At 42.3% G+C, this 18,909-nt stretch overlaps 1 long non-coding RNA gene across 1 annotated transcript in view; it reads left to right on the forward strand.

Moving 5' to 3' along the window:
- The first annotated feature begins 471 nt into the window (after window positions 1-471).
- Window positions 472-18,909, forward strand: part of LOC117352380 — a 255,037-nt gene continuing 236,599 nt past the window's right edge. The window contains exon 1 of the long non-coding RNA XR_004537669.1: window positions 472-1,493. This is a non-coding gene — a long non-coding RNA (uncharacterized LOC117352380). The remainder of the gene's footprint in view (window positions 1,494-18,909) is intronic.

Below are 18,909 nucleotides of genomic sequence, written 5' to 3' on the forward strand. Positions count from 1 at the left end.
AATATGCAAGAGCTATAGGCGAACAGTCAAAAGCGATCTATTCCATCAATATTTAACTATTCCTTAGATCTAGAGTCTATATTTATTGATATTTTATTAGAATTTAACATATTTCAACAATGTAACTCTTACTCAATGAACAAGACATTTGATCATGACCTGTATAGGCGTCAGAACGGTGGTGGGGAGGACGGGGGGCACAGGGGTCTCCCCAAAAATTCGCACTGGCTTTGACCAGCCCTGGTGGTCCAGAGGTGCAGCAAGGGCAGGAGCCCAGCTGCTAAGCCGGTGGGATGGCGTTTTTTTCCGCCGCTCAGCGGCGGCCAGCGCGCTTCTGCTGGGCGCTGAGGGGCTTCTTTGGACTGGCTCCCGCGAATTCTCGCGCATCGCGAGAATTCCCGGGAGCCGAGCCGCTCGATCCCGCGTTAGCAGCGGGGCAGGCGCGAGCTGGCTGGGCAGAACGTACTCTCCGGCGCTGACAGGTTCCGCTCGTGAGCACGCGCGGAGCTGAACGTTCTGAGGCCCGGCCCCAGCGTCCCCGCGAGCTCTCCTGGAAAACCAAACCGTTGGCCTCGTGCGATGCTCTCGTGATGTCAAGGTTTGCTCGAAGGAGCGCGAGCAGCCACCTTCCTCGGGGACCACCTGTGGGAAAACTGCTATGGAGAAAGGGTGGAACAGCCTTTTGCTCCCAGGACTATGGGCCACACAGCTGCAGGAGAAACCGAATCAGGAAGCTTATGCTGATTTCTCAGGATGACCAAGATGGTGCTGAGCCCAGTTCAAACTCTGTGGCAGCCTTCAAGTTTGTTTATTTTTGATACACCGTCTATCAAAACAAGTATCTAAACCAGGGATGGCCACATTGGCCCCCAAAAATGTTTCTGGGGGCGGAGGGAGCCAGCAGCAGAGGAAAACACTGCATCGCCCTCGACCGGGGCCGCAGGTTAGACACCCCTGATCTAAACGGTGTACAATATAAAAAGATTGTAAAAGACAATTAAAATGGAATTGGGAAATGGGGTCCGATTCGGGCCGGCTTCGCTGAAAAGCTCCAGAAGCGCCCAATTTCCACTGGCTGAAATGGCTGAGCATTAATAGTTTCTCACCAGGCGACCCAAAAGAGGAGAACCATGGGCTCAGGCCCATGCAAGGCTGATAGCAGTCAGAGATCCTGTGGTTTCTCTCCTCTCTGCAAAGGCAAGAGAGCAAGGCCACCGCCTACGTCTCTCAAGGACCTCCAGAAGTTGCTGTGTATCACCTAGCAGACCTTTCAAGTCATCTGCCTATGGGCCATGTGAGCATTTGGAGCCTAGGGCAAGCCCAGCTGCCCAAAGACCTGTCCATACACAAGAAATAACCCCAGATGCAGCTGGATGGATGGCAGAAAGTGAAGGAAAGCAAAACAGCAAATGGACAAGGTGGCCCTGGATACACAGTTAAGAGCACAGACAAGGAAGAGATGGTTTGAAGACCAAAGTCGCCAGGCAACAAAGGTAGGGGAAATGATTTTCTTTTCAATTTAATGATTGAATTGTGTCAGTTTTGAGAAATGACATCAGCTGTATATCAAATTTGCTGATAGGACGCATTTACGTATAGTACACCTCTTTGATTTTCCATCAGTAAATGTTTCTTTGGTAAAATGTTGGCTTTTCCGGCAGCTCTAGGGGAGAAAGAAATTGGTATTCATATACCAATTTTTACATCTTATTCAGCCTTTAGAAAAATGTTGAAAAAACATATCTTTGTGGGAAATATCATGGCTAATTTTGGCTCTTAAAATTGTTGGAAATGTATTTGCTGTTAAATTTTATGATTGATTGTGATCTGCTACGCTGTTAGTAACTCTTGACCTGTAAACCACACAGAACCTCGAGGTCACTGCGGTATTTAAGAACCAATGTAATGTAATATATTTTGCACTGTTAAGGAAGAAATGCATTTGTTTCTGTTTCTTTGGGGTTGTATTGCATGCAGAGTCTTGAATCTTAGGATTTTGTTTATATATATTGGTGACAGGTCAAAAGCGCGCAAGACAATCGCGCGCGGACAAAATCGCGCAGACAGCTCAGCGCTAAGACAATGGCGCTCAATGACAATTGCGCGCAACGATATCTCTGCGCAAGACAATTGAGCGCAGCGACAACTCAGCGCAAGATGCGCAATTGTCTATGAACCATATATATTAGTACTTTTAGTTTGTGGTTTCAAATTTGCATAAGGGTTATCTGTGTTCTGGTAGGAATGAATGTTGAGAAGCATACATATGGTGTGCTTTGTGTAGTTTAATTTTGTGGTTAACCATTATATGTTGCTAATAAGATTATATTGTGTGTGTGTATATATATATATGAAAAATGAATGGAAAAAATGGCATTACAATTAGTAGTATTATTGGGGCGGAGATTTGGGCGGGGTCTGGGGAATAGCACAGGCCCTGCGGCAACACTGAAAGTCTTTAAGGAAATTCTGCATATTTTGAAAAGGATAATGAGATGTCTTTGCTGCTTTAAATTGTATCTTCTATCCATGATTGAGTTTTGAAAGATGATAAGTTAGTCTGAAATAGTTGTTTTTGTTCCCAATCGCCAGAACTCATTTTTCATCTATTGGTTTATTTGCTGGTACATGTTTAGGGCTTTATTTAGAGAGGTGTCAGCTTTCTGCGTACTTTAGTTGCAAATAATTATTATGCCATCCATCAGACAGGCTAAGGCAGTTTCTCTGGAATTAACCTCACTGTGAGGGTGGCACCGTCCTAGGAAAGCAGTTGCCATCCTTATACTATTAAAAAGGTCACAATATTTCCCTGAGGCAGTAATTTCAGATGTCTCTAATCTAGTTACTGTATTTTATGACCGTGGAATAATTTTCAGCTTTTACTCCTCTTCTGGGCAGCACAAGGCATTTAATTTCTCTGCCCATCAGATGGGGCTGCAAATCAATAGTAATTTGATGGCAATTCTGAGTTCTGTTTACTGTTCTTTGTATATATGAAATATTTAATAAACAGATTGAACTAAAAAAAAGAGAAAATCCTTCTACAGGGTGGCCACGGTCCCTTCCCTCTTGTGAAGCATGGCTGAGGTCTCCCTTTCTTCATATTAACTTTAGAGAATTTTCCCTACCTAATGAAAAGAAGAGGATTGATTAGGATTTATTTACTGCCTTTTTGAAGGCGGTGTACAGCAAGAATAAGTCAAACATAAGACCTGAATATATATGTGTACTCTAGCGGAGGTTATATCAACTAAATATAATGAAGGTACAATCGTATTCCGTGAAGAAAAAATTGTAAATATAAACGTTGTAAATAGTTAAAGTAGGGGTTCATTCACACCAAAAAGTATATAATAACAAGTACAGGACAGTTGACAAAATCATAAATAAACGGAGAAAAATAAACCTCAATTGTGGGTCGCCAGGACTACACAAGTACCCAAAGCTCACCACCTCATCACGGGTTTATAAAAAAACTCCGTACAATTATAAGTTGCTTTCACACTTCAACATCTCTTTAGAAGAATAGTTTTCAAAAAATTCTCAAAGGATTCTCAAAGGACGCCCGACTCTGTTCTGTTTTTAAACGAGTCGGGCGCGTATCTCGGTCTGAGGTCCATTTTGAGAGAAGCAGGCCTCCCGCTATGCAGCTGAAAGCGTGGAGATAACCGTGTGTAAACGAATCCCCTGAAGTAGCCTGCTTTCAGGCGAAATAGAAGATCTTTTCTATCGGGACGAAGATTCTCCTTCAGATGAGTGTTTTGGGACTGTTTCACCTAATTATAGAAAATTTATGGACGTTGAAATTCAAATCCTTTGAGAATTTTTTGAAAACTATTCTTCTAAAGAGATGTTGAAGTGTGAAAGCAACTTATAATTGTACGGAGTTTTTTTATAAACCCGTGATGAGGTGGTGAGCTTTGGGTACTTGTGTAGTCCCGGCGACCCACAATTGAGGTTTATTTTTCTCCGTTTATTTATGATTTTGTCAACTGTCCTGTACTTGTTATTATATACTTTTTGATGTGAATGAACCCCTACTTTAACTATTTACAACGTTTATATTTACAATTTTTACTCTAGCGGAGGGACAGGGAAAATATGATATGGGTGTTTAAATATTTGAAAGATATTAATATACTGTAGAACCAAATCTTTTTCCAGAGAAGGGAAAATTGAAAAACTAGAGGGCATGCATTGGAGTTGCGGGGAGGTAGACTTAGGAGTAATGTTAGGGAATTCCTTTTCACAGAGAGGTTGGTTGATGCCTGGAATGCCCTCCAGAGGGAGATGGTGGAGAGGAAAATGGTGCCGGAATTCAAAAAAGCGTGGCATGAACAACACAGAGGATCTCTAATCAGAGCTTTCGATTCTTGCCCAGAAATAGCTAAGAAGAAAAAAATTTAAATTAAATCAGGTTAGGCAGACTGGATGTATCGCAAATAACAAGATGGTTGAACATAAGAACTGCCATCTCCGGATCAGACCTTCGGCAATCCGCACACGCGGAGGCCCAGCCAGGTGTACACCTGGCGTAATTTTAGTCCCCCATATCCCTCAATGCCTCTCGTAAGGAGATGTGCATCTAGTTTGCTTTTAAATCCTAGAAAGGTGGATTCCGCAATAACCTCCACTGGGAGAGCATTCCAGGTGTCCACCACTCGTTGCGTGAAGCAGAACTTCCTGATATTTGTCCTGGACTTGTCCCCCCTTAGCTTCAGTCCATGTCCTCTTGTCCGTGTCACATTGGACATTGTAAATAACTTTTTTTCCTGCTCTATTTTGTCGATTCAGTATTTTGAAAGTCTCGATCATATCCCCTCGCAGTCTCCTTTTCTCAAGGGTTGGATAGGGTAGAGTGTGCTTTGATGGCAACTTCAGTAGTTGAAACCTAAGGACAGTATCAGGTGGACTTTACGGTCTATGGCCCCGAGATATCAAAGAAAAAAGACAATTTAACTAACTCATGATTTATAATGCAGGTAGCTTTTGAGCAGACCGGATGGACCATTGCACTGCATACATAGGGTTACCAGATTTTCCGTTCAGAAAATCTGGACCCCCTTTTGTTGTGTGTGGAGTCAGCGAAGGGAAAGAGGCTGCTGCCGCCGGGAATCACCCTTCCCTGGGAGAGCAGGAGAGTCGGGGCCAGCAAAAACAGACAGCAAACACATGCGCAGACCATCTACAGGCAAAGTAGATGGTCTGCGCCTGCGTGGGGATCACTACCTAGCGATCCGTGTCCTCGGATGGGGGCGTGCCTCCTCCGATCACCCCCCAATTGAATATTCTTCCTTCCTGAATCGATTGGCCCTTCCTGGATTGGACACAGGTCGGTCGCAATCGGTCAGGTTAGTGAATCAGGCCCTATGTTATGTCACATAAAAAAATAGGGGCCAGTGCAATTCTATAACAGTTAGGCACGCATTATAAAATCACGCTTAGTTGAACTCAGCTAGTCAGACTGAGCTTTAAGGCCTTCCATCGCCTTATGTGTTTCCTGCACATTCATGTTAAGTTTATATACGCTGCTCATTTTTTATAATTATATTGTAAGCCACTTAGATATTTTGTGATTGGGCTATCAAATTTTAATAAAACTTGGGAACTAAGCATTCTAACATTTAGGCCCATTCAATTTATGTCAGAATAATTATGCAAATTAGAGTTCTGGGAGTTCAATTGGATAATTTATTGACTATAGATTAAATTGATTAGTTGGAAAGCTTTAGGTCTTTTAAGGAAATTGCGGGCAGCACGTCAATATTTTGATACGGTAGTGTTTCCAGTTATAGTTCAATCACTTATACTTTCTTTGATGGATTATTGGATTGTAATATAATATACCTGGGGCTGTTGAAAAGACTACAGACAGCACAGAATACTGCAGTTAAGCTGATCTTTTCGATCTCTCTGACAGAATTGCATCATATATTATCAAATTACATTGGTTGCTAATACACGCAAGGATAAATGTTAAGCTTTGTGTGACGGTTGTGAATATTTTATACGGCCAAGGGCTATTGCATCTGCTGGAATTAGTCTCCTTAACAGTAGGTAGATCAGGACATGCTTTAGGGAAGTAGTTTCCCTCCCCCAAACAAATTAGGTCACTTACGCCATGGAATGCATCTTTTTATTATCAGACACTTCTAATCTGGAATGATTTACCGTTTTTAATTAGATCAGAAGTTTGTTATACGCTTTTTAGGAAGCTTTTAAAAACATTTGTATGTACGAAATTTCTATCTTGAAGCGCGTTATGATTTGCGGTCCAGTAGATTAATTTATTTTGATCCGCCATGAACTCATGGCCACGTTCAACTGTGCACGTTACATTAGGCACCTGTCGTAGATTCACATCTGCCAAATTAGGCTCCTATATTGGCTAGGCCCAGGAAATGATGTCAGAGGAAGAGCCGACGCGAGCAGCAGGTTGGGGGAGGAGCGGATGGGGGCAGAGTAGAGGGCGGAGAAGGGGCACCACCGCCCCAGATACCTGTCACCCTTGCTACGCCACTACTGAAAAAAAGATGAGAGCTAAATCCAAATCAAGGCTGTTGTCTTAAACACGTGTGTAAAAGAAAAGCATTTAATCTTTCCATGTGTGCATGTGCGTATAATGTCTTTCTCATCTCAACTTCCTGTGCAAGGACTCGTGTGTCATGCAATAAACCTGTTCCAGGGAAGACACCTGTTGGCAGGTAAGGCTGAATCACAAGTGGTAAAGTGCCAATCCTTGTGCCCTCTAACAGTGCTCCATGGGTGTGTCAGCCAGGGCTACCTTCCTCTGCGCTTCTCCAGTACACCCTGCTTGTTATCGCGCTTCATCCGTTGTGTGGAAACAAAACCCCAGCTCTTTTATGTCCGGATAAGTGAATCCCTGGCATAGTTCCAGCTTCTCAAATTTGAGGCAAAAGCACATGATTTTTAAAAATGTAAGTAATCTAGTTAACACCTAAAACTAACCATTCCTGTCCTCTCTGATGAGCAATGAATTCCTGAAGTGAAAAGAGTGTGAGAAATGTTTCAAAGCTCTGCCCATTGCTGCTCCCAAAGTTCTGATGAAATATATAATGATGCTGTTATGCTGTTCATCATCATTAAGCCTTTCCCTCCATTTACTTGAGTTTAAGCCAAATCCGTGGTATCCACTCTGGGGGCAGTTTTTCTACTTCTTGCAAAGTCTGAAGTATATGGTGAGATTCTTGAGGAGGGAGATGAGTGCTTCCTTGAACTGGCAAGGAGGGCCAATTTTGCCTCGTGCCCTTGGCTGACATCCAGCTCTCAGCCGCTAAGAAGATAATCTCGCCTGGTTCAGTGACATAGACCTGTACTGTTTGAAATGCGGGTCGTTTAATCTAACAGGGTCTTGTCTTATTTTCTTTTTATTTACTTTGTTTTGGATTAACGCTTTGCTATTTTGGTTTTCATTTTAACCCTTCTGAGTATGAATTTCGGTCTCTTTTTTACCTTTGTTATATCTTTAGCTTGTAAGTAATTGTTTATGTAGGAAGTTTATTTAGGAATTTAAGAAACACCTCAAAACATATCTGTTCCTGAAGCATTTAGGCAACTAACCTGTACAATCCTACTCCACAATAACTGATCTCTAGCGCTGTTAATAACTAGCTTCTAACTTTGTTAATTCTACGTAATTTGTAACATCTTTTAACCATTGTAAACCGCATAGAACTTCACGGTTCTTATGATTATTATTTATTCAGACTAGATTGTGAGCCTTTTGGGCAGATAGGGAAGTTCAAAGCACTTAATATTAGATATTTAATTGTTTGTGAACCACTGTGAACTTCGAAGAGGTATTGACGGTATACAAACAAAAATTGTATTGTATATCACCTATGTAGGCGCTTTAGGCTGCCGATGCCAAAGTAGGCGTGGCCAATACCAGAAAGTGCCTACGTGGGCGCAATTCACGCAAGGATAGGCGCCAGAAATGTAGGCCTGGCCTACATTTCCGGTGCCTACCTTTCGGCGTCAGCATGATTACAAAACCGGCGCCGATGCAAGATGGACACGCAATCGGCGGCCTCTTTTAAGGTGTCCGCTAACATCAGCGCCAGTTCAAGAATCCGGGTCCGAGTGCCAGTTTTTTTTATATGACATAGAAACAGGCTATTTGGGGGTAATTCAATAAAACAGGCACTAACGTTTATGTGACAATTATTTGTGTAAATGATTTAGATTAGAATAATGGCACATTCGTGTAGAAATTCTGATAACCGCTGGCTGAATTTTAACCCCTAAGTGTCAGCAGTGCGATACAATGATATGTTTCTCTTTCCATTATTAGTAGATTTAGGTTTGTCTTAATCCCAATAATTTTAGTAGCAAAAAAAGAAGGATAAACTGGCCTCACGTACAGGAACAGCAGAAACACAAAGCCTGGAAATGGCCACTGGAGTATCACAACGAGTAACTGGTAGCGAAAACCCGACACAGCGGTGTTTCAGCATACGATTGCCTGCATCAGGGGTCACAACAGATTGCACAGCATAGCAGAAGCGTTATCGGTAAGATTCCCAACATCTAACACTTGCCAACCTACAGAGAATTATTACCCTGTGCGACTAAACAACATTTCTGTAAAGATAAGCACTTTTTTGATTTAAAACGCTTTCATATATTTTTTTAAATACAATTATATTTCACATAATTTATTTTACCAGAAGGATTCCATGATTTGGAGCAAGCTCTTTCTTTTGAATTTTGGACAGTTGACAATGCTTGATCATGTTAGAGCTGGGGCAGGGCCAAGCCCAACTAGCTTTCCTGTGAAACCTGTTAATCCAGATCAGTAGCCCTGCCACCATTTGAAAGAGCAAATTCTTAATTAGGGTTAAACTGAATTTAGCCTAGGAATTAAAAGCAGCAGTACTAATGAAGCATATTTTCGGATTCTTTTAAACTCTCGGTAGATGTGCGATGAACATCGGACTTCTTGTCCTGATGTTCCTTCACATTCAGTGTATTGGAGAAGGGCATTTTTCTTGGATAAAGAGATTTTTTTGCATGGCTGATTTCTGATCAGCAATACCTGTAATCTCTTCTCTGGGGAGCAGAAAGGAAGCTCAGCCACAGGCAATAGGGTGGGGTGGCATGAAAGGATTCTTATAAAACTGAAAACAAAAGGAAAATAAGGTGATACCTTTTTATTGAATTAACCCTGTCTTTCTATACTATTTACCATACTGTAGGCTAGATTCACTAAGCCTAACGATCAAGTCCCGACCACTTAGCGACCCCTTTGCGAACCGATTTTCTTTTGATCCGATTCACTAACCTCTGTCCCGATCATCCTCCGATCTGCGCATGCAAATGAGGGGGGAACGGCATTCAAATATAGGCAGGCAGCAATTCACTAAAAAAAAAGTGGGACACCGACTGGGCTGACCGATCCAAAATAAGCGACTGCTGAGGACCAGTTGCTCAGGTCCTTTCCTACTGCCCTGCCTTCTTCCACCCTGCTCTCTGCCCCGACTATCCTGCCCTTCCCTGCAGTGCAAGCCCATGGTTTTAACCCGCGGGTTTAAAGCAGGTGAAAACCACGGGCTCAAAATGAAGTTAAAAGTAAAAAAATTGCTGCTTTTTTAAACATGTGCAGACCATCTACAGGCATAGAAGATGGCCTGCGCATGCTTCAGGATCGCTCACTAGCGATCCATGTGGTCGGAGGGGGGCGTTCCTCCGATCGCTCCCATTTACATACTGACCCATTGTGGATCAGTCGGCCTGCCGTGGATCGGCCACGATCGGCAGGTTAGTGAATATAGCCCTATGTCTGCCACACCATGAGCTAGATGCACTAAACAGGATCAGTAAGACTGTGTGGGTCTGCTCCAATCCAATTTTTGGCTGATTTTAAAAGAGCTATTGATGCATTAAAAATTTTTAATGCAAATGATTCACATGGAAGTTTATCGTAATCCTTGTCTCTCCCATCTAATTGATCGCTGTGAGAGTGACTTTCACACATGCGCAAAGCCATGTTTCTATTGGTTAACAAAGAAACATGATGGCAGATAAAGGCCAAATGGCCCATCTAGTCTGCCCATCCGCAGTAACCATTATCTCTTTCTCTCTATGAGAGATCCCACGTGCCATCCCAGGCCCTTTTGAATTCAGACACAGTCTGTCTCCACCACCTCTTCTGGGAGACTGTTTTATGCATCTTCCTGAGATTACTCCGGAGACTATCACCTCTTAACTTCATCCTATGCCCTCTCATTGCAGAGTTTCCTTTCAAATGAAAGAGACTCGACTCATGCACATTTATATTAGGTAGGTATTTAAACATCTTTTATCATATCTCCCCTCCCTGGTTCATTTGCATTGCACCAGAAAGTTAATGGAGCAGATTGGATGGATTTTAAAATCCTTTTATGTTGTTCAACCATTTTGGCTCTTTGCATGAGGTGGGTGAATGTGTGAGATTCACTTCCACTTTATACAGATTTTTTAAAAAGATTATTAAATTCTGAATAATATTAAAGTCATACAAATAGACAGCACTTGGTTGAAGCCTTGAAGATTGATGGTAATGCCTTCAAGTTTCAAACTTGGCTAATATAGCCCCTGTATCTATTACCATGTAACCAATAAATCTGGATGCATATTGTATTATGTTGCTATGGCATCAAGATCTGGTGATGTCACAGTTCAGGAGGGTATCCCTGACGTGTTCTGTCATCTATGACAGAGATTGTTGCCTGGAGACGAGAAAGCATTCACCATTTCAGCCAACTGACTTTCCTCAGATGGACAAGTGACACTGGAGGATTGGCTTCATTTATTCAGAGCTGTTGTTTCAGCCTTTCCCATACCTCATCGATTTCCATAAGGAAAGCAGGACCATTGTTCCAACACTGGGGATGATCTCTTGATAATATCAGGTTACCTATGCTATAAATATTGATTCTGAGCATGGCAGAGAGGAGGCAGCTGAAACTGCCTGAAACTTGGGGGAACGTGGGCAAGAACTGACTGTGGCAGGTGAGCAACTGAAGACCCTGAAGCAGAGGCAACCAATGAAGGTAAGAGTTTTCCAGCTCTGCCTCTTTCTTGGATTTGCCTTGGTCCTTGCTTTTCACCTGTAGTGGCTTATACTGTCTTTTTTATTCTCATGATTTTTCACTACTTTGGCCAGGGCTTGGACTAAGGTCTGTTTGGTGTCCTCTTCTATAAATCCCTGCTTATACACAGTTTTATATTATCTCTAGTATTCAGTATTGTTTTATTTAACCAATATCTGAGTTTGTATCTTCTGGTTCTATTCCAGACTCATGGTTAGGGTTAAATATGCTGGGGGTCAGGACAGAAATGTAGCAAGAAGCCCCAAAGCTCACCATAGTAGGCTACATCTTGTTCAGCTTGGGCATCCTCCTGTCGTCGATTACGAGTTTGGGGGGGCAGGGGGTTCCGGGGTTCCGACAGGAGGAGTTGGGCATCCTCCTGTCGGCGATTATGAGTTTGGGGGGAGGAGGGTGTTCCGGGGTTCCGACAGGAGGAGTTGGCCATCCTCCTGTCGGCGATTACGAGTTTGGGGGGGGGGGAGGGGGTTCCGGGGTTCCGACAGGAGGAGTTGGGCATCCTCCTGTCGGCGATTATGAGTTTGGGGGGGGGGGGGGGGTTCCGGGGTTCGGGGTTCCGACAGGAGGAGTTAGGCATCCTCCTGTCGGTGATGGGACAGGCGGCCGCGGCCGCTATACTTTATTGCAGCAGGGAGATCCCTTGCCGCGATCAGTATAGCGGCCGCGTCTACTTACAATGTAGACCAGCATTTTGCTGGCCTACATTTTAAGCGTCTCTTCCTCTACTAGGGAGACGCGTAGGGCCGCCTAAGTTCGCCTAAGGCCTGTAGGCGAGCTTAGGCATCTTGCGGGTCTCCCTAGGCTCCCGGAGGCGCCTTCAGGCCTGCCTGGGGAGCATTTTTTTTAAAAAAAACGTGCATCCCGATTGGCTGATTAGACAGCTGTAGGACGTCTACAGCTGCCTAAAATCGGGACGCACTTTTGGAGAATCAGGGCCTCAGTTTTCAATGGAATATGCAGTTTAGAAAATAACGTTTTTAGATTTGATAATCATTCAAGAAACAGACCGCTTTGATTTCGACACACACATTAAAACTACTGACCGCAATACCTTTTTAGATTTCAAAAGTTGTCATCCTTTAAGTTTAAGGAAGAATTTACCGTTCTCTCAGTTTTTGCGTTTGAGACGCAATTGTTCTTCTTTAAGCACTTTCAAAAAGCAAGTTAATAGATTGAAGAACAAACTCAGAGAAAGAGGATATCCTGATAAGATTCTCAAACAGTCTCTAAAAAGAGCCCGATATCACAATCGAGATTGTTTATTACAGTCCCGAGAAGACAACAAAACCACTTCAGAAGAAAAGATTTTCACTTGTGTGTTACGCTATTCTATTTCAGGTAATATTCCAGCAAAGATCATTAGAGATAATTGGAAAATTATTCAATCTCATCCTTTATTCCTAGATACAGACTTAAGAATAGCATTTACCCGGGACAAAAATCTCAAAGACCTTTTATGTCATGCAATGACAATTCAGAAACATTTGAAAGAAGAGAAGTTATTACCCAAAGGGTTTTTTAGATGCGGGAAATGTAGCTTTTGTGATGTAACAGTATCTACAAAAGAATTCACGAATCCAGTGAATGGGAAGAAATTTCTCATACGCCAATTTTTGACATGCAATAGTTTGCCCTTGTTCAAAATGGTATATCGGGATGTCAACCCGATCATTCCGTATTAGATTAGCTGAACATAAATCAAACTTAAAGCATGAAAAATTGACAGCTCCATTGGTTGAACATTGTGTCCAATTTCAGCATAGGTTCACATATCTTAAATGTTTTTGCATAGATAGAATGGAGCACTCTATGAGAGGTGGCGACAGACAGAGACAACTTCACCAAAAAGAGTGCCGGTGGATTTTTACCTTAAACACACTCAAACCAGCGGGCCTCAACAGTATGATCGATTGGCATGCATTTTTCTAACAAATTGTTTTCTCTAACCATTTGCATTCCACATTAACTTACATGTAAATATGTGATTCTTTCTTACACACCAATTATAGAGCAGGGCAGTGACCAAATAGTGATGTCATGAAATTCAGTCTATTTAGAGCATGCGCAAATTTGGCAGTTTGCCGGCGCCATTTTTCCGATTAGCTAACCGCAAATCGAGCTGTTCACAGTGAGTACCTATATATAAATTAACATTTGTTTTACTTGGCTGTTAACCTTAGAACAGTAAGTAATACCATATGTTTTTAATCTTTTCCACAGCCTGAATGTTTTGACAGCGAAACGGGTCCCGTCGGGCCATTTTTGGTTCTCAGGCCAGGCATTATTGCTACACATATAGCGACCCAGAAAAAGATAAGTGTCGCTATTTATTTATTGATTTATTTGTTGAGTTATTTATATTTTATAGCTGCACCATAAACAAAAACTTGTGTGTAAACCCGACGAAAGAAACACTGTACACCTGCTAACAGCTGTTTCAATGCTATTATTGAACAGTGCAGGAATCTGAGGGTTTCACATATATAATAAATATTTCACTTTGATTGTTGCAGTCAAGTGTTACACAAGTTGATCGCTGGAATAGTCTTCCACTACAGGTGATTGAGGCCAGCAGCGTGCCTGATTTTAAGGCCAAATGGGATCGGCACATGGGATCTATTCACAGGGCAAAGGTAGGGGAGGGACATTAAGGTGGGCAGACTAGATGGGCCGTGGGCCCTTATCTGCCATCTATTTCTATGTTTCTATGGCTTGTTGTGTAAGGGGGCTCAGGCCAGTTGCCCTATTTGTACCCTCCTGATGCTGGCCCTGTCCAGACTTATGACAGTCCAGCACTGATAGGTTAGCTCCCATCTCAGTTTGTCCAGTTCCTTTAGCAAGTACGTATTGCTTTTTATTTCCTCTTCTTCCAAGTTTCCATGAGAGTGTGGTGTAGTGGTTAGAGCTACAGCCTCGGCACCCTGAGTTTGTGGGTTCAAATCCTGTGCTGTTCTCTGTGACCCTGGGCAAGTCACTTAATCCTACGTTGCCTCAGGTACATTAGATAGATTGTGACCCTACTGGGACAGATAGAAAACATGGTTGAAGTACCTTTATGTAAACTGCTTTGAGTGTGGTTGTTAAACTACAAAAAGACAATATACGAGTCCCAATCCCTTTCCCTCATCTAATAGATTACATAGAGTATGATGGCAGAAAAGGGCCGACAGCCCAACAAGTATGTCCACTCAAAGAACCCTCCCCTAAGCATTTCCCCAGAGGGAACCCACATGTTTATCCCATCGACCATTCCAACGATCAACCACCCTTTTGGTGAAGAAGTACTTCCTGATGGTCACCATGAAGTCTCCCATCCTTGAGTTTGAGCGGATGCCCTCTTGTTGCCATGGGACCTGTAAGGAAAAAGATATCTTCCTCCACCTCAGCTCGGCCTGTAAGATATTTGAACGTCTCTATCATGTCTCCCCTCTCTCTGCGTTCCTCGAGAGAATAGAACTGCAGCCTGCTTAGACGTTCTTCATATGGGAGATCCTTGAGCTTCCTCTGCATATCCTTTAACCAGGTTTCTAGCACTGAGCAGAGCTTGAGCCTATATTTAGGATAACACTTTTGTGTGTGTATCATGAAGCTTCTCTACCTTTGTTTGAGAACAAAAATTTGTTGATAAGCCAACCCCATCGGACTAGGGAGAGGGAGAGAGAAGGAGTATTGGTTTTATGCCTGTTCCGGCAGATGTCTCACTTTGTTTTGAATTTTCTGTAAAGCTCAATTGAAACTAAAATCAGAAGGAGGGAATTCCTCCCGGGAACGAGGGGGGATGGAGGAGATTCTGGCAGGAATGGGCGGGGATGGGCAGAATTCTGGTGGGGATGGATGGGGACGGGTGGAATTTCTGTCCCTATGCAACTCTCTAGCTTAGACCCTCTATTCAGTACTTAACAGTGCAGCTGAAGAACTCATATTCATGGAGTTAATAGTGAGAGGTTGGACACTGGATTTAGAGACAGGGTTGTGGTGGGAGTAATGGGGATTAAAACACTGAATCTAAAATCTGGGGGAGAAAAAGATTACAACACAGTAGAAACAGCAGACAAAAATAAAATCCATTACTATTGAGGCTTGAATCTTTTAAGTACTTAACTGTCATAGATATTTCCTGAGAGCTTTCAGAGCCATTTATCCGATTTGTTTATTTTTACTTAGAACAATCCAGCATACATATCAAATATCAGTTTCCTTGTACTGAATCTATTGCACCCTTTAGTTAAAATCTGTGCAATAATATCTTAAACCACAGAGCATACAAACATAGAGGGATAAGCTAGTGGTTAAAGCAGTGGACAGAGCACCAGGAATGCCAGCGGTGAGGTAAATCCTAAAGCTTAATTCAGAAAAAACAAAATTTTTTGTAGCTTCGCCACACCCATTTGACACTAAAACATCACTGTGCATCAGTAAATGTAGTTATCCCATCCAACCCACTATGAAGATATTGGGTGTAACATTGGACCAGAGTCTAACCATGAAAGACCAGGTGGACTCCTTAGTTAGAAAGGGTTTTTTACTCTCTGGAAGCTTCGGTCCATTAGAGCAGTGATTCCCAACCCTGTCCTGGAGGACCACCAGGCCAATCGGGTTTTCAGGCTAGCCCTAATGAATATGCATGAGAGAGATTTGCATAGGATGGAAGTGATAGGCATGCAAATTTGCTTCATGCATATTCATTAGGGCTAGCCTGAAAACCCAATTGGCCTGGTGTTCCTCCAGGACAGGATTGGGAACCACTGCATTAGAGCATATTTTGTTGTTTCATCATTTAGAATCCTAGTACAATCCCTAATACTGAGTCAACTAGATTATTGCAATATCGCCTATCTGGCAATTACAATTGGTGCAAAATGCGGCAGTCAAGCTAATTTTAGGGTTGAAGAACTTTGATTATGTAACACCTTCCTACCGACTTCTACATTGGCTACCGATGGAGACACGCGTGAAGTTTAAGTTCGGATGCTTTTGCTTTAAGGCACTATTCGGTTTAGCCCCTAAATATATAACTGACCTCTTCTCTTTCTGAAACAACAGACATAAGAGAAGCTCACACTTGAATTTTGTTTCCCCACCGGTTAAAGGATGTAAATTTAAAAAACACCATCAACATCTTCTCTCACATTATGGGGCAAAGATCTGGAACAATTGCTCAGGCCTACTACTTATGGGGAATTTAGGAAACACCTAAAAACATACCTGTTCCTGAAGTATTTAAGCAACTAACCTGTACAATCCTACTCCACAATAACTGATCTCTAGCGATGTTAATAACTAGCTTCTAACCTTGTTAATTCTAATTAATTTATAACATCTTTTAACCATTGTAAACCGCATAGAACTGCGGTATATAAACTCTTATTATTATTATGAAGTATGGCAGGGCACCAGCAGAGCATAACTTACTTTGCAAAATCCTGCCGTGCCATTTCCCTCAATTACAGCACTCTCTGCCCTGTCATCGCAAGCTGGAGAAGTACATAAGCACCTCACATCCCTCTGCTAGGCTGAAGTCTGGCAATAACAGCTGCACGAGACTTTAACCTAGCAGAAGCCCCTTCCCTTTCCTTGTTTAAAAGCAGACTGAAAACCCACCTTTTTGATATAGTTTTCAATCCTTAACCCTATTCTTTTCCCCTTCAACCCAGCCTGCTGAATAACCCTTCCCCTTAACTGTATCCTTGACATCCTTTTTGTCTGTCTTGCCTATTTAGATTGTAAGCTCTTTCGAGCAGGGACTGTTTTCTTACTCTTTCTGACTCTGTGCAGCGCTGTGTGCATCTGATAGCACTATAAAAATAATTAATAATAGTAGTAGGTGAGGGGCTCATGTGCTTTTCTTGTTGCCAGAGGCAGGGCACAGAAAGTTGTCACAGAAGGGAAGAAGTGCAACAATTTTTGAAAAGTAAATAATGTTTGCGTCTGGGTTTTGGAGCAGGGGCTGGGGCTGATTGTTGGAAGAGGGTGTTGGGAGGAAGGAGGTCTCTTAATTTTAACTAATGCCACCGAAAATCAGGGTTCAGTTTCTGCTTCTCCCACTGACGCTCCTCATGGCATTGGGTGAATCACTTCACTTTCCACGCTTTCAGGTTCGTCTCTTAGACTGTAAGTGCCCTAGGGCAGAAACTAACTGTATCTAGAGTAAATATGTAAATAGCCTTGACTTGGCCTTGGAAAAGGTAAGTAATTAAATCTAAAATAAATAGAAAAAAAGTAAAAGAACACAAAAGCTTATGGAATCGGTCTCTATATATGTTTAACACTATAAAATCCATAATTATCTACAGTATAATCGCATTATAATGGACTCGCTTATAGCGGAACCTCATCTATAGCAGACGAGGTCCGCTGGTTCTGGCCAAGCGCCTTTATAAATATGCAGAAAATCATTGCATATAGCAGACTCGCGTATAATGGACTTTCAGATATAACAGACAACCAATTTGGTCCCCAGAGCCGCTTTTAGCTGTAGTTTTGTTCGGCTATAACAGACATGCCAGTGATATAGTATCAAAATGCAGCCCAGAAGAAAATGACAGTGTTTGTCTTTCCAGTACAGTATGACAATGCTTTAGAACATCTTTTAGTGTTCTGGTTTTGCAATCGTTTCGTGCCATACCAATGTTTTGCTGAGTTTTGTTCTTGATGTTGCTGATATGCTTGTGCTTGTTCATCGATTGTACGTTGATTCAAGTTGACCTAAATAAAGTTTTTAAAAAATGCAACTCTGGAAAGATATAACAGACCATTTTTCCAGGTCCCTTGAAGTCCGTTATAACAAGATTATACTGTATAATGCTGATCTTTGTGGCCAGATGAATTTTCCTGCTGTCAGTTTGAATCCATAGGTAGATGTGGAATATCAGGATACCAGGATATGTCAGGAAAATGCAAAACAAGTGACATTTCACTTAAAATCTTGATAATTGCCTCCCAAACAATAGATCGTTTCACTCCTTGGAAAACGTTATGGCCCATATTCTATAAATGGCGCTGGTAGGCCCCCTACCAGCACCTAAGTTAAGTGCAAAATGCAGTTTAAAAGACCTTTTAAAACAAGTTTCAAGGCGCCTACTGGTGCTACCTACATAGTTGCTTTATGAGACCTAACGCCACTGTAGGTGCAATTCAAGTTAAAGGTAGGCACCAGAAAGGTAGGCCTTGCAAACCCCGGCCTACATTTCTGGTGCCAACTTTTGCTGGAGGCACGATTCTCTAAATGGCACATTGAAACACGATCAGTGGCTGCTTTTAAAGCGGCTGCTGACAACGGCACCGTTTAGAGAATCCGGGCCAAAGTGCCTTCTAGAACAGCCTGTTCAGTACCGTAGGCATGATCGCAATTATGTTTCTGAGCTGTCTTAAAATGGGGGGGGGGGGGGGGTAAGCCAGGAAAAGATCCTGCTCAGGGCCTACCTTTTGTTTCTGTTGAGAGAAAATGAAAGCCTGCCAAAGCTTCTATCATAAAATGAAGTCCTGGCTTTTGCAGTTAGGTTTTACAGACTTATTTCTGATTACAATGGAATTAGATTTTGCTTATCCTCTGAGGGACTATCAACCTTTTGCCATCTGGATATTTGCACCATTTTGATTTACTGAACTGGTATGTGCTGCTCTCCATTCAGGCACCATCATTTGGTTCTGCATTGGGATAGATATCAAATCCATTTTAATGGATCCATTTTTATGGTCTCCCTAGGAATAAGCAGTGGATCCATTATATCCATCTTAACAGTGGCTTATGGACTTCTCTTTTATAAAGTTAGTCAACCCCTTTTTTAAACCCTGCTAA

Source organism: Geotrypetes seraphini, chromosome 19 (genome assembly GCF_902459505.1).
Source record: "Geotrypetes seraphini chromosome 19, aGeoSer1.1, whole genome shotgun sequence".
Lineage (NCBI taxonomy): Eukaryota > Metazoa > Chordata > Amphibia > Gymnophiona > Dermophiidae > Geotrypetes > Geotrypetes seraphini.